Consider the following 16465-nt stretch of genomic DNA (forward strand, 5'->3'; position numbering starts at 1 on the left):
GATTTCTTTCAAGGAGGATGAATTCCCTGCAGTGAATGTGACTGTACAAAGAACATGGGTTCTACAATCAGAGATTCCCTGATTGAGAATCTTGACTCTTCCATTATACTAGTTGTGTACATTGGAGGAAGGCAATGAACCTAAGAATCTCAGTCATAAAACTGAGGATTATTATTCCCATCTCAAAGGGTAGTTGTGAGAATAGAAAATCATCTGTATACTGCCTGGTGTATGTAGTAGGTGTTCATTGCTGCAGGTGCATAATTATATGGGACATAAATATTGTGGCCTAAAAAGCCCACTTCTAGCCATCACGGGGGAGGATGCTCATATGGCAATAGGTTCTGAAGGCAGTGAGCTAGGGTGATGTGTCAATTACCTACTTCTTAAAAGGCTCCTTTTTCCATCAGGAATACATACATTTATGTTAATATGGAAAAGAAAAAAAAAGATCCTACTGTGGAGATTGTGCTATAAACACCTAAAATGTGGTAAATGAAATAATAATCACAGTGATGAACTTTATCAAAATTTACATGAAATGAATAATGCAAAGGCAGAGGAAATTATTCTCTACTAGCGGCAGAAATCCTCTACACAGCTCCCTCTTAATTTCAAGATTCTTCTAGTGAAGCAGAGTCTGTCTGATTATTAGTACTCTATCTTTTTAAAATCAAATCACCTAAGGACGGAAGCACTGGTCACAAGGACAGTGAGAATTGTCTGATTTCTTTGCTGAAGAAATAAATTCCCAAACTAAAAGTTTTGATTTTCCAACCAGGAGGGCAATTATTTTCACATATAAATAATTGGTGAGTTTGATCCAATTAAACTGCTGAGTTTATTAACTAGCTATTCTGTAAAATGTAACCCTCAGCTATAATTATTATGTATAATTATCTCTGTATTTAATCTACTTTCAGGTATTAAGCCTATATTTAACATGGCTAGCCCTTTGAAATTGGAATCAAAGACCTTTGATCTGGTCAGTCTTCACCACATGTATGGGGTATTTCTGTCATGAATTTGCACTTTTACCATCCCTTGAAGGACACTAACGTAGCACTGGGTTCTTTTCAGTTTTGACAGGAACATGCAATTCACACTGAATTAGTAGCATTAATTAAAATTCCTACTAAAATGATTCTGTATGCCCATGAAAGGATGAGTAGATTTGATGGAACATTCACTCCTAACTTAAATTGGTAACCTTTAATACACAGGTAAGTTAAGCAGTCTTTTCGCTGATTGGGTTCCTTCAGGCAATCTGGCTACACTACATGACTTAATGCCGCATCCAAAGATGCCTGACTTTGAACTTGTGAATATAAAATGGGCAGTCGGGAGCGTGTGTTCCAGGAACACAGTTCTCTTGCTCTAGCACAAGCATACTTGCACACAGGAGAGGGTGCAAGTTATCTGACGGTGAAGGCTCCAGGGACAGCCCCTGGCTTCCTGCCCTACCTTCATATGGCAGTAATTTCCCTACACAAGAGGCAGAGGGCCTCTCCTTGACACACGGTGTCTGCCTTGCCTCCCGCACACAAACCCACAAGAAAGTCTGAGCCAGCAAGTATTAAGAAAGAAGTCCTGAGCTGACCACTCCAACTCTGGAGCATGAGTAGTAGCCACTGCCATGCTCATGGCAAGAGTTTCACTGCATCCAGTTGGAAGTGGGCATAATAAAATTCCTTTATCAAGAGTCCCAGTGGAGTGTTGGCAATTGAGCGCATATTCTCCCCTTGGTAGGAACAACTATGGAGCAGCATGAAATCTATGCTTTGGCAGCAAGGGAGCTTGGTGCTAACATTTTTCTAAACGGAAACAAGACGGATGATTTGGCCTGATAGTTACAAATTATATGATACATTAAATCACCTCTAAAAATAAAAACAAAAGATTTGAAGAAAGGTGTGAATCTTATGAAAGGAGAAAGACTCTTAGACAAGCTTTTTGCCTGTTAAAAAAAAGTAATTTTAAAGCGTGTTGAGACACATGAGTAGAGGAGACTAAAATATAGAATTGTGAACACCTAAGGTGTTCTAGTGTGTTTAGAATTCAAGGACTGAGGGGTCTGGACAAACTCCCACAACAATCCAGAGAGGATTTATCTGTAATCAATCAAAAATTTCTCTTATCCAGTAACTTATTACAGAGTTCAGTAAATATCAGGCACAGACCATAGGCACTAAACAAACACAAATATAAAAAGAGACCGCCCCCACAAAAATCTATTCACAGATATAAGGTATAAACCCTCTGGATAGCAACAGATAAGCACTAAAAACTAGAGAAAATTAGAAAAACTATAGGCATTAAAAAGAAAAATAAATATTCTAGAGAAACATTCAAAAATCTTTTTCTAATTTCTCAGTGTGATGCTGGGTCTTCAGTTTCTTGCTGTTCTTCACCTTGTCAGATGGCTTCATTGGTCAGAGACACTGCCTCAGTTTCCTACAAGGTCAGGATCATTGTTACTTCTCTTCTTCCTAACTATTGACCCAAAGAAGACAGCCTAGAATAACACAATCACAATGCTTCCTCCCTAAGGAATGTTTTGGGATTTCTTTCCTCAGAATATTGTGCTTTCTCAAAGAACCCAAACGAGTACAGAGGACAGCTTTGCTTGTGGCCACCACGAACCTCAGTGAGCAGATCCAGAGAAAAGAAAGAAAAACAGGGCAAAGCTTCCTTTCTCTGAGTTCCCGAGACTTGGTGATAAAGCCACTTCATTACTTGTCGTCTAATTCAATTTCAAGCTGTATTTGATTTGAAAAACACAACGCTTATTAGATCAAAAACCTGGAGATGATTCATAAAATACAGGACAAAGATATAGAGTATGTATGAGCACAGTGCAGAGTGACAAAAATAGAGCATAAAACATGTATATCTTTTCCCTAATATGCTCAAGATTTTAAAAGTAAAATGAAGAACCTGTCCATGAGGCTGAAATTGAACCATTCAAACCAGGCTCAGTGTTTATAAATGAGGAAGAGCCAAACCAATAATAATATTGTGGCATTGATTCTTTATGGTCTCAGTCACACCCACCTCATCACTTAATATATTCCTTCTCCTAAAATGTGTTCAATCCTTTTTGACGGCTTGGCTCAGAGCGTAGATAGTGGAGCCAAACCATATCCCTTTGGTTGGTCTTAAGCTTGGCTGGACTTTCAATGACTTCCACACATTAAGAGCCCACTCTCACAAAAGGCTTAATATAATAATGAAGCCACCTACCTAACAAGTAATAAGAATCAGCATTTCCCGATTAGTCCTGTGAGCCAGGCACTGTGCATGGAGCCTTACCACAGTGTGTCGCTTAACCCTCACAAGATGCTGAGGTAGGTAGCATTAGCCCCATTTAACAGATAAGGGACTTGAGGCCGGGAGGTTAAGACTTTGCCAAGGTCACAGAGTTCGCAAATGGTGGGACCTTGATTCCATCCATTACATTCAAATTGCTGCAGGTTCGCAGGCTGTTGTTCCGCTATACTTTGAGGCAAATTTCCTGACAAATTAGTATTGCCACTTCTGGAAATTTGGAGAGCTTCACATTGCTGCATCATGTGAAGACTGGCCAGCATTTCCTGGGGAGTCTGGGAAATAAACCGCTCACCTGCAGTTAGTACAGAGGTCTAATGTTCACAAGCATGCAATCAATTACTAACACCCCGCCCTCTGCCACCAGCACCTCCATCAGCAGTAAGAAAAAGTTAGGACTGCTGCACACCCACACTGCGGATTATTTTTTGCGATTAGTGATTTTTTAATTTCTTTTTTAATGTAGTCAATGGAGTATGAGGTCTCCTGTAAGCAAATCCTGGGGGAGGGGTTACACACTGTGTGAGTTACCTCAGGCCAAACCCAAAATAGCCCTGGTTCTCCCATCCCTGAACTTCAAAGCCAGCCCCTTCTCCTTGCTGCCGCCACTGCCGCTGCCGCTGCAGTGACTCTGCAGTGGTCACAGGCCGCGCAGCCTGGGTGGTCCCCCCAACCCAAGCATTCCCCAAGCCGAACTGCGGAGAAACCACATGCGTCGTTCTGGGGTGGGGAAGGCAGGGGAGAAAAAGACAGAGCTGATAAATACACTCTGCCTTCCCCCCAACTCCCCCCTGGGGAAGGTCAACTATATACAAGGCGACTGTGCTCACACAAGGCAAAGCTTTTCCACAGTACAGCACTGGCCAGCACTCCCGGGATGTTGCTTCCTGACTACCGTGCGGCGACTCGGGAGGCCACGTGGCACTCATTGGTGGGAAGATCATAAAACTGGAAGCAAAGAGGCCCAAGTTCTGACTCCAGCTATCATTCACAAGCCCAGATTCCCAGCGTTCTGTGCCCACATCTGATATGCCTCCGGGTATTGGGCACAGGGGCTTATTAGTTTATTTCCTGACTGTGGGAAAAATACAAAATATTTCTCCCAAATTTCCTCAGCCCCTGACTCTATTAGAAAGCACTGATTTGCAGCAAGCAAGTTTCAGTCCTCAAGAGAATTCAGCTAGAAATCAGCTCTCGCATCTTTCAGAGAGCAGACAGGAGGTTTCAGGGAGGACCTAAGCTCACCTCAGGCATATCTCTTCTCTGGAGAGAGAACAGAAGGTTTTTACACTTGGGATGACTTTTCAGGGGAATCAGGAACTGAGCAGTGACATTATCCCTGCTGTGCATTGGAGAATCCTCTTTCTCCGGCCTGTTATGGGGCTTTAATCTGAGGGACATCATCTAGAAAAGCCTGGGAGAAACTGAGAACCACGAGCCTATGCAGCTCTGGGGGGAGTTTCTTTTCTTTATGAAACTCACAAAGGAATCAGTCCTAGGATCTGAAAGAATACTAAGGTTTTTTAAACAACAACAACAAAAAATGGCCTCTGGATGTCCCAAGACCACAGGCTACAGAGTGGGGAGGAAGAACTGGCTTTTCTTTGAAACCAGAAAATTCATTTGGCACCTTTGTCCAACAGACACAAGGAAAGGATCCCGTGATCATAAGTTGTTTTATCTAATTTTTTCCCTCCTGGTTTCCTTTGTCGTGAGTTCCAAGCTGCTTTACACCTTTCCATCCTTTACAACTATTGAATCTCTTCTACAGATCTGTAAAAATAAACAGGCCATTTCCAGATTACCAGCCAGCGACACCACATCCTGTGGTGGAGCTGATGATAAATAAGAGTGAGGCAGGTAGTCCCCCAGACACATCTGGGAAGCATCCTCTTCTCTGAACAGAAGCACACAGCATTCAATTCTAGCCAAAGCTTGTTTGGCCTGTGGTTTGCTGAGTTGAAATGGTTATGCTATTTTTTTTTTTTCTCTGAATCTAAAGATTATGTTTTTCCTCTGACAGTTTTCCTTTTCTAAAATTTTGATATATAAAAAAATAATCCCCTGGGGGAAACTCTATTGGCTTTAGCCATGAATCCCAGGTGCTTTCTAATTAGCTTTAAAACTTATTTTAGAAAAACTTCAAGTCGAAGACAGCTAAAGCAACCAGCAGCCACAGTTTGGGCTAATTAACTCTTCTGGTAACATCCAGTGACTAGAAACTGTGGTCTCAAATATTCTGTGATGATGTAGCCACTCAGGATCTTATGTGCTCTTTTAACTTCTTTTCAATTAATCAGCTTTATAATGATTAACAACCCAAAATTATTTTTAGCTCTAGTTCTTATTTATTCTTCCATTTATGTATTCTTCACTTTCTCCCATTTAAATCCTCCAATCTCTGCTTAAAACACAGGAATTTCATGAAACCAGCATCGCTCCCTCTGCTCCACAAACATGTGCAAACATACACAGAGGGGGTACATGTAGGGAATAATCTTTCTTTCACATCCTGAATTTAGCATCCTCAGAAGCAAGGGCAGACAGAAGATAGGCAAAGAAAGGGAAGAGAATTGTCAGAACTCGCACTTTGCTCCCTAGAATCTTAAGCCTTCCATCTCTAAAGGTTCTGTGATGTGTGCTCCCATCTGCCCTTTTGAAGGCCAGCTGTTAGCTTCTGTGCAGATATAAGGTGGAGGAATCAGCCTCAAGGAAACCCAGATTTACATTTCATAGGACCAGTATGGGGAATTTTTAAAGAGACATGTTTACCACTCTTTTCTAAAATCCTGCAGGCCAATGCTGCTTATAAGACCTACATGAAACAAAATATCATTTTTCTGATACATTGATCACCAGTCAGCAGGTTAAATTGAGATTTCCTGGTAACGCAAGAAAACAGCTCTAAAAGTTGAACTAAAATGAATAAATATGACTACAACAATAGAAACACCAAATGAACATTTTAGTCCTTATTTTCTGCCAGACACTGAGCTAGGGATTTCTGCATGTGTTATCTCAGCTGAGCATTATAAACACGCTCTGTCCTCTCATTCTGTTCTCCAATTATCCCCCCAGGCCGGCCTGCCATATGCCCACCTCCTGCACGGAGATGTGGAATAAGGCAAGACCTTTATACACAAGCACACCAGACCAGTCCAAATCCACCCTGAGAACTTCCACAGCCCTAATCTCAATGCATGACTTCCTAGTGGGAGGAAAAGAGCTCCATATTTGTCAAAAAGAAAAGTCTCGGTGTTTGTCTGCCTTTTCCAGGTGCACTTCCTTCAAGTTTCTGGGAGTATTTTATCTACACAAGGAGGAACACTCTAGTGTCTGGATCAATATCTGTAAAAGCTTTTAAGCTATAAAAACCATGATCTTCAGCACTCAATATATTCTGACAAGACCACCCTCTATGTCAAGTGAAGTGGGTAAATTCTGAGGTAGGGATTTTTAGACTCACTCCTTGCCTACTAGCTCTTTCAGTGGAAAAGTCTGTAATCATTAAGCTAAATACAAGGGGAGAGGCATTCCCAATTATATAGTTTTAATTCCCTATAAGTCCAACCAGCACAAACTTCATCACTACTTTGTAGTGTTGCTAACTAATGAGCTGAATTTTGGCAGCCCATTAATCTTAATTTTGTAAACATTAATTTTTTTTCCCTGGGTTTTGAATGGAGCTAAAATTAGCATTTTTGTTGTTGTTTTGGGTTTTTTTTTAGTATAACCTCCATTTCAACTTCCTGCTACTGGATATTTTATTACAACAAACAGCTCTATCCTTGACCAGGGTCTAGAAAGAACTCAGAAGAGTTCTGGGAATAATGGTCCCACCTCTCATCTTGTTTCACACACTTCCCCTGTCCCTTCTGGGACACGGAGCCGCCATTGACTTCTAAGGAAATTCACTTGAGGCTCAATTAAAACTACGGAGCACAGAGAAGAAGAGGCATGTCCTCACCTTTTCCTCCCCAGTAAGATCTGTTTCCAGGACCAATCCTATATAGGAGGACTTTTGAGGGCTTATGGTATGAGACAAAACTTGGAAGTTCAACCCAGCTCTCACTCATTTGACAACTGCTGGTTCATCTCAAGTTTCTCTCATAAGTGCAAATGCCTAAAAATTAAAACTGAAAGGCTCTCTCCCACAAAGAAAGTACTCATGGCTTCCAATTTTCCCCCAACTCTCTCTGGCTTCTTAGTCATTGCCATTTAGCAAACACAGTTTAGGGAATAGCAGTTTTATTAGTGTAAGAGACACGGGGTATAAACTACACTCTGTTTAGGTAAGCTACCTGAGGTCACTTCACATCACCCATTTTCTCATTGTGGGCTCTCTTTAGCATGTTCTCACTCCAAACAGGCTATACACTCTATCTTTCTTCCCTTTTTTCTCTCTGATAGCATATTCTAGAAGTCTTTGAGCCCCTTCCCCTTATTTTCCTCAGGTCTACCACACTGGAGCCTCCAAGACTCTCTCTTCCTTTCTGTACTGGACCCCTTCAGTCTGTTGCCATTACTTCATATTTCTGCTGATAAAATACCGATCCAATCACTGAGCATCATCTGCTCACTTATGACAAACAATCACATTTCTTCTTCTGAAGCATCCTGACATTTATCACTTTCCTTCAATTTCATGTTACTTACTTAAAGTCTAAAAGCAGTCACCAAATCAGTCTTGCAGGGGGTGGGGTGGGGGAGGCAGCAGAAAGCATTTCCATGCAGAAGGCTATACTTGTGGTGATGAGGAATAAAGGCCCCAAAGTCAGCAGCAGACAGCCAGGTAGAAATCTCAGTTCCGCTGTGTACCACCTGGGTGTCCTTGGGCACATTGTCTAAGCTCTCTGTGCCTCCTTTTTTCCCACCTGCAAACTGAAGGTAGGATTGTCTCTACTTCACAGGGTAGTTGTAGAGATGAAACGAGATCCTGTGCCGGGTGGAAAATAAATTCTTAATAAATGTTAACGACAAAACAAAAACATACAACATTGTTTCAACTGAAGGTTACATCAGTCCCCAACTGCAGTTTGAGAATAATTATCCTACTGTACCACCCTATTTGGAGGAACATTTTATTCTGTAGTATGAGGAACATGGAAAGGTATGCATATATGTATGTATGTGTATATTAAACACATATATATGTATATTTGTACATATTTGTACATGTATTCTTTAAACTTCTCTTTTACTGACCTGCCTCATGTAATAGATGCCTACTTTTCATGACATGCTGTCAATCAGCACTGTGAAAGCTAGGAAGAGGTAGGAAACAGAGAGAGAATTAAAGCTGAACCTTGAAACATGGGCCTATTGGGACCAAATAAAAGAAGTAAGGTGAACATAACTAGCAGGGAAGTTTCAGAAACAGTGGCTCCAGAGTCTGGACAGACTAGAGCACATTCAGCAGACAGTTAGGTTCTGAATTCTGCCAGAGCAGAGCAGGAATATTTCATACCTACACCTAATGGAAGACAGAGCGGGATCAGCTTACGTTGGGTTCACAGGGTGTGGGCTTTCACTTTGAATTTGCTGTTTTGGTCCCTGTGTAACAACAAAGTTTCATCTGGAGAACTGTCTCCTAGCAATTGACAATGGTTCCTTAGGACTCTGTGTTGAGGATTCTGAGGCCACTGGCTCTTAGGGAAACAAAGCATGGCTGATTATTAATGTCTGCCATGAGGAAGGAGAAAGAGGTAGCCTACATGCTTTATGTCTGCCATCCAGGCAATGTAAACAATCGAGGTCAAGGAGGGCGATTTTAGCCAAAGAGTGACATGATAAAAGAGATGTTTTAAAGAGATTAATTTGGCAACAGATCATAGGACAGGCTGCTGAGAGAAGAGAAGAGGCAAGAAAACCACTTTGGAAACTTCTCCCGAAACCAGGACAGCAACCATGAAAACATAAAAGAAGGAATACATTTAAGAGACTGTAAGAACAAATCGATATACTTAGCCTGACTTCTAAAGAGCCTTTAAACTGAGGGAGGGCATTTTTTAATAGACTTTATTTTTTAGAGCAGTTTTGGGTTCACAGTAATATGGAGCAGAAGGTACAGAGATTTCCCACACCTCTTGACCCCAACACATGCATAAGCCTCCCCATTATCAACATTCCCCTACCACAGTGGCACATTTGTTACAATTGATGAACCTACACTGACACATCACAGTCACCCAAAGTCCACAGTACACATTAGGGTTCACTCTTGGAGCTACACATTCTATGCGTTTGCACAAATGTTTAATGACATGTATCCACCATTACAGTATCATACAGTGTAGTTTCACTGTCCTAAAAATCTTCTGTGCTCTGCCTATTCCCTCCCCACTAGCCCCTGGCAACCATTGATCTTTTCACTGTCTCCACAGTTTCACCTTTTCCAGAATGTCACATAGTTTGAGTCATACAGTACATAGATTTTCAGGTCGGCTTCTTTCACTTAGTAATACACACTTAATTTTTCTCCATTAGAATGAGCTTGATAGCTCATTTCTTTTTTAGTGCTGAATAATATCTGTTGTCTGGATGTACAAAAATTTATTTATCCATTTACTAAAGGACACCTTGGTTGCTTCCAAGTTTTGGCAGTTATAGAATAAAGCTGCTATAAACATCCATGTGCAGTTTTTTGTGTGGACATAAGTTTATAACTCTTTGGGGTAAATTATGAAGGAGCTCAATTGCTAGGTTATATGGTAAGAGTATGTTTAGTTATGCAAGAAACTGACAACTTATCTTCCAAAGTGACTACCATTTTGCATTCCAACCAGTAATGAATGCAAGTTCCTATTGTTTCCCATCCTCTCCAGCATTTGTGGTCAGTATTCTGGATTTTAGCCATTCTAATAGGCATGTAGTGGTTTCTCGTTGATGTTTTAATTTGCATTTCCCTGATGACATATGATGTGGAGCAGAGTTAAGGCGTTTTGATTCTTGAGAAGGGTATCATTTTGTCTAGTTCTTCCAATAGCAAAGATTTGTTTATTTCATTCATCCATTACCAAGCACTGTCACCTAGCAGACAGCAAAGTAAGAGGGTATTTGAAATACAGTACAGGTGAATTCTGACAAATAATAGCTAAGGAAAAATTTGGATGAGGTGTATTTCTAACATCAGTGAGTATTTTGGTAAATATGGTAAAAGCTTTTTCCTGGTGGAGCAGAGGCCACCTAGAGGGAGTCAATGACCTGGGGCAGAGGTGTTGGAAGATACTAAACATAATCTTGCCTTCTTCATAATTTTGACCAGCAGCTCTGGCCCTGCCTTAGTCACCCACTTTTGTCTCTCCATCTTGTGTGCACTTGTACAAGGTACATCATGGCAGTTATGCCAGAAGTAAAGCCAGATCTCATTTTAAGGACAAGTCTCTAAAAGCCTCCTGGAGGATAGGGCAGAGGGAAAGAAGGAATACTGTTTATAATCACTGACACTGAAAAATGTATTTATTTGTTATTTTACTGAGGGACCACTCTATATGAAGCTCTAAATTAAAAACAATTTCAAAAGTATAGGAATGACATAGAGCCTCCAAAACCATATACCCTTCCTAGAAGAAAAAACACATGTTTATTAAAAATTAAGGAATACAGCAAGAGATGGCATAGACCCTATATAGAAAATATCCCTGCCTTGTACCAAGCCAGTAATAGTCTATATGCTGCCAGTCGGGTGAATAAAAGTATGACTTGGGGGACAGGAATAACCATTCACATAAGTGCTGAATCACAGAGATTTCCCCAAGCTTGGGCAAATGCTAGGCAAGAGGGAATAACAAATGAAGAGATGCTGTTTGGAGAAGAATGGGCCCTGACTGGGGCTCCCGCCTTCCTGCACAAATGTGTTGATTATGTGACTCCAACTAGGCTGAGGGAAAGATGGTTGGAACATTTCCTTAGACAATGGCCTGATTGAAAGGTCACTTCCTGCCACTTTCCATATCCCTGAGGGGAAATCCCATGCTGGCTCCAGTACACAGTGATGGCTATGTTGAAAGCCAGGCTTCTGAACAAATGCCTGCCTGCCAGAGTCACTGGCCTCTACTTTGGGGTTTAGAGATGAATTAAAGATAAGTATTCATGCTTAAATGTCCACTCAAACATAATGCAATCTGTACAATTTTCAATTCACAACCATTGCAAAGTAGCCGTGAGTGTTTTTCTATACTTCGTTGACCCTATGATTTTTCATACCATCTAAGAAACAGAAATTCCTCACTCCCAAATGAGCAACATTTTGAACTCACCCCTGATCCTAACATGATAAAAATCTGTGCCGTTGAAAAGAAACATAAAGTGTTTTGTTGTTTTGTTCTGTCTCTTCCCCTGAAAGCCATCCAAGGGCAGAATCCTGTTGCCTGTGTTCACAATGAATATGACATAGAAAGAACATGATATTTTAGACAGAGCTTTCAGAAAACTCTATATAAGGACAAAAAGAAATATTTGATGCTGAATTCTTTCCTAATTTAAGACATTTTGAGTCCAGTTTTTATTTATTTATTTTTTAAAGGAACAAGACAAATTCCAGGACAAATGCTCCTGGGATTTCTTGTGTGAGCTGAACGTAGTGATGAGCAGACATTGTCTAAGTCATTGCAGGAACCCTAGATAACCTAAATGTTCCCTCTGTGTGCCCAGCCAGCAACACCCTGCAAAAAAGATCTCACCCCTTCCCCAGCTGCATCCACACTCCCTGAATTCTGACATATTTCAGTACCCTAGCATTTCAAACATGTTGGGGTGTTATTTTGAAATTGCTCTCACATTATTTCGTGGGAACATTTAATAATTGAATGCAATGCTTATCAAAGCAGATGTTCTGCAACAGAATCACCTGGCGTTTTGTTTTTTTTTTTTAATAAATTTATTTATTTTGGGCTGCATTGTGTCTTCTTTGCCGCGCACAGGCTTTCTCTAGTTGCAGTGGCTGGGGGGGCTATTCTTTGTTGCAGTGTGCTGGCTTCTTATTGTGGTGGCTTCTCTTGTTGCGGAGCACGGGCTCTAGGCCCATGGGCTTCAGTAGTTGTGGCACTCAGGCTCAGTAGTTGTGGCTCGTGGGCTTAGTCGCTCTGCTGCATGTGGGATCTTCCCGGACCAGGGTTCAAACCTGTGTCCCCTGCATTGGCAGGCAGATTCTTAACCACTGCGCCACCAGCGAAGTCCACCTGGCATTTTTTAAAAATGCAGATTCTTGAGCCCCTGCCTGGAATGTGGAACATCTATGCGAGAGGCCTGGGTATCTGCAATGTTAGAGAAAATCCTGTGGTTTGGATCCACAGCGTAAAGAATCCTGGACTCTAACTACAGTCTTAGTTCCACTATTCACCATTCACTGTAGACTTTCAGCCAGTCATTTAATCTCTGGACTCAAGTGTTTTCAACTGTAACATAGGATTATTGTGAAATAGTATATGCAAAAGTACTCATACATATAAAAAATTATTCACACGTGTATTTGTGAATTCCCTAGTTAGATGATAAAATCTTTGAGACCCAGGAATCTCTTTATTGTACTTTCCTTATTGGTAATGTCATATTTATAGCTGGATTTCAGTAAATAGTTGTTTAATGTACTATACAGCACAAGACTCGGAAGCATTTGCACCCTGATACTTAGAGAAAGTTAATTAGCCAACGGGAGTCCACATCAATATAGAATTTACCTTGGACCAGGGTCGTCCCTAGGATTTGAAGGTTAATCAACTATCAGAGTTGATTAATTAAACTGTTGTTTGCTGTCTAACAAAGCTTATTAAGGTGGACACGTAAGGCCTCCTTGCCTATTTATTCAATTTTCCAAGAGAAAGATAACTCACGTAGCCTGACAAGTCAGGCTGACTACCCAAAATGGATCAGAGTAAGAGTAAAGAGATTTTGTTTTAATTAAAAAAAAAAAAAAAAAAGAACTTTTATTGTGGACATTACTTTAATGCTTTCTCATGTCAATACATTTAGTACTATATCATATCCCTACTTTACAAATGAATAAATTAAATCACAGCCCGATTTGTCTGTCTCCACAAGAGGAAAAGACCCATCAACGGGTTGGGCTGATCACAGGGGCCTGACAGGGCATCCTGCACCCAGAGAGCCATGAATCTGCTGCCAACAGTCACTGAGTAACTGACTCCCTTGTGCTCTGCTCTATGGCTGACCAACTCCATTTTTGTTTTTTGATTGAGATATTTATTTCTTTAAATATGGTAAAGTCTTCATTCAGGTTTAGGTCAGTTTTATAGCCTTGGAGTTATTTCGTCTTGTAAAGTCAGTGTTTCCACAAGTTCATATTATGTGGTAAAAAGAGGAGCACTTTTTTATATGAATAATTATATATTTATGATATGGTTATTAGAAAAAAATGTATAACCAGTATACCAATCCTAATTTCAAAAATAGTATTACAAAGATGAGGTTAAATAATTTTAAATGGTGAGTTGATATAAAGTTAATTTAATGAAAAACTTTAAATAATAGTTTAGGTATTGTGCAGATATCACCAACTTGTGAAAGGAGTAATAAGGGCAGTTTGGGGAAGACTGGTTTAAATTGACTTTGCATAGCTCTCTGTTTCATTTTGAGTTGAGTTTATAATTTAACTTTAAAAAAAAATATTCATTTCTCTATTCTCAGGTTCTTCAGCAGCTGCCTCAAAGTAGTCCCTCTTGAACCAACAACCTATCTGTACCTCACTTGAAATTATGCAGCTGATTATGTGATTCCAAATCACGCTAAATACAAAGATAGTAATAATAGCTTCATTTATTGACTATTAGCATGAATTATACACTGGTTTAGTCATTGTACATATAGTGTTGTTAATTATCAGAACTCCTGTGGGGAAGGTATCGTTATCCCCAATTTATAGGTGTGCAAACTGTGAAAGTGAATAATTACCTATAGCCCCCTAACATGCTAAATGTAGGAACCAAAAATGGAACTCAAATCTGTCATTCCCTTAAGTCTTTGTTCTTTCCCCAATACACATTGCCTCTCTGTACTAACTTTCCTAAACTATATGGCCAAATATTTTTAAACGTCTTACACAGTAAAGTTGCAGTGAGACTACCGAAGTTGTAGAAGAACTATAGGCTATATCTGTATGTGTCTTTAAGTGAACTGAATTGATTATATTTGTAAATGGGTTACTTCCAAAGTGCCTGCCATCTTATTATATCTCCTTTTCAATCAAGCCAACATTCCCTTCTTCCCGTGGAGATCAAAACCTGGCAACCATATTCGTATATGAGACCCTAGCTGGTCCTGGCCCGCTAGGAGTCAACACATTTCCTAAGTCAAAGTTGCTCTGATTGATTTTCTTTCCTGCAAATCTGGACCAAGGACTACTTTGCTAAACAGAGGACATGTAAATTGGGGAGCTGTGAACAGTAGAGGGTGTAGAGAAGCAGACAGGGAAGACTGAAGCAGAGGTGTACCTAGAACTGGAGAACAAGGCCTTGAGATGAGAGACAGAGAGAGAGACAGAGAGAGAGACTATATTACACAACAGAAAACTTAACACTTGGCCTCTAGCTAGAAAATTTTGAATGAAGAAGGGTATTTCAAGGAGTGTGAGTCCCTCATGAGCCCCTTCTGCCCTTGTGCTCTGTGAAGTATCCTTACAATACATTCTTATGCTTCAATTAAGCTAGTCTGACATGGATCTCTGTAATTATAACCAAAAGGGTGTTAAGTAATATAGTCGCAATGTTGGAAAGAAATTTCTCCTTAAAAACTTTCCTTGGAGTAACCTTGAACCATTCAGTTTCTTCTGATCATTTACTGGTAGTGATCATATTAGAGATGATTTCAGTTAGTTCTAGAAGCCAGTCCATTTAACCAAATTGTAATGTATACACTCAATATACAGATAACTGACTCAAGTTCTTTGATGGGGTTCATTAAATTGTCCAAATATTTTTGCATCATAAAGACATTCAAATGAGAAAATATCACATTCTTCCCAAAAGAGCAAAACCACACACACACACACACACACACACACAGAGGCTTCATTTATCAAACACTTATTCATCTCACTTAGCTTCCTTTAGTTGCACCTTCTACTCATCCTGTCTTAACCATTCTTACTGGAAACTCCAGAATAATTTTTGGCCCAGATGAAAGTAGAAGCAGATTTAGCAACCAAAGCATGTATATTTAAAAACTGCCCCTTACTTAGCATGTGTTAATATGATGGTGCATACCAGAGGAACAAAATAAAATCATCACAAGAAATGACTGCAAAACACAAGCACTCTGGATAATTCAAATGAAGCCTTTCAGCTGGCTCAAACAATTTGGTTTTGATTTCATACATCACCAAAGTGAGACATTAAAGAATACTCTATACAGGGCACTTTTTCTGTTGTTCATCCATGTTTTCCCCTGGGTTTAAGAAAGAAAAAAAAACAGTGGAAAATCATAGCATTTTTTCATTGAATTGATTTTTTAAAATGAGTTTGACAATTAAAATCAGATTTTTTTAAGCAAGAAAAAAATACATATAAGAAACTTATACTAAAAGTTTTAGCAGAATGTGGATTAAATTATTGGTTTTTAAACCATGCTTTAAAAATGGCATTGACTCTGGAATGGAAAAATCAGTAAATCCAAAGTAGAACAAGATTTCGACACTAGTAAAATTGAAAGCTAAATTAAAACTTTGTGTACATTATTTGCAAACGTAATAATCCTAGGAAGATTCTGACTGTAACATCTTGCTAGCTGAAACTGATCTTTTCCTAAGTGTTTGCTTCCACTGATTGTTTCTAGTTTATTAGAGAAATTCTTCAGGCTATAGCTATTGAAATCTGCAGTTGATCCTTCAAGTAGATTTTGGGTAGCAAATCACATGGGCCTGACTATCCAGTCTGTTGGCCTTGTTTCTTTTGGCCTAAAAGTTTTTCCTTTCAATATTTCCTGCCCCATGAGAGGAAAGGAAAATCTAGAGAGGTGGGAGGTACCATTGCTTTGTGAGCTGCCATAAAAGTTGGCAGGTGCTAAGAGACTGGAGTGCTAGGAGACCACTAAAGTTATAAATACATGCTTTAAAAAAATCTTGTGAGTAGTACATTAATATTATTGCATGTCATGCTGTAAATGAGTTTAATTCTACAAAGTGAAC

This window comes from Phocoena sinus, chromosome 3 (genome assembly GCF_008692025.1).
Source record: "Phocoena sinus isolate mPhoSin1 chromosome 3, mPhoSin1.pri, whole genome shotgun sequence".
Classification (NCBI taxonomy): domain Eukaryota; kingdom Metazoa; phylum Chordata; class Mammalia; order Artiodactyla; family Phocoenidae; genus Phocoena; species Phocoena sinus.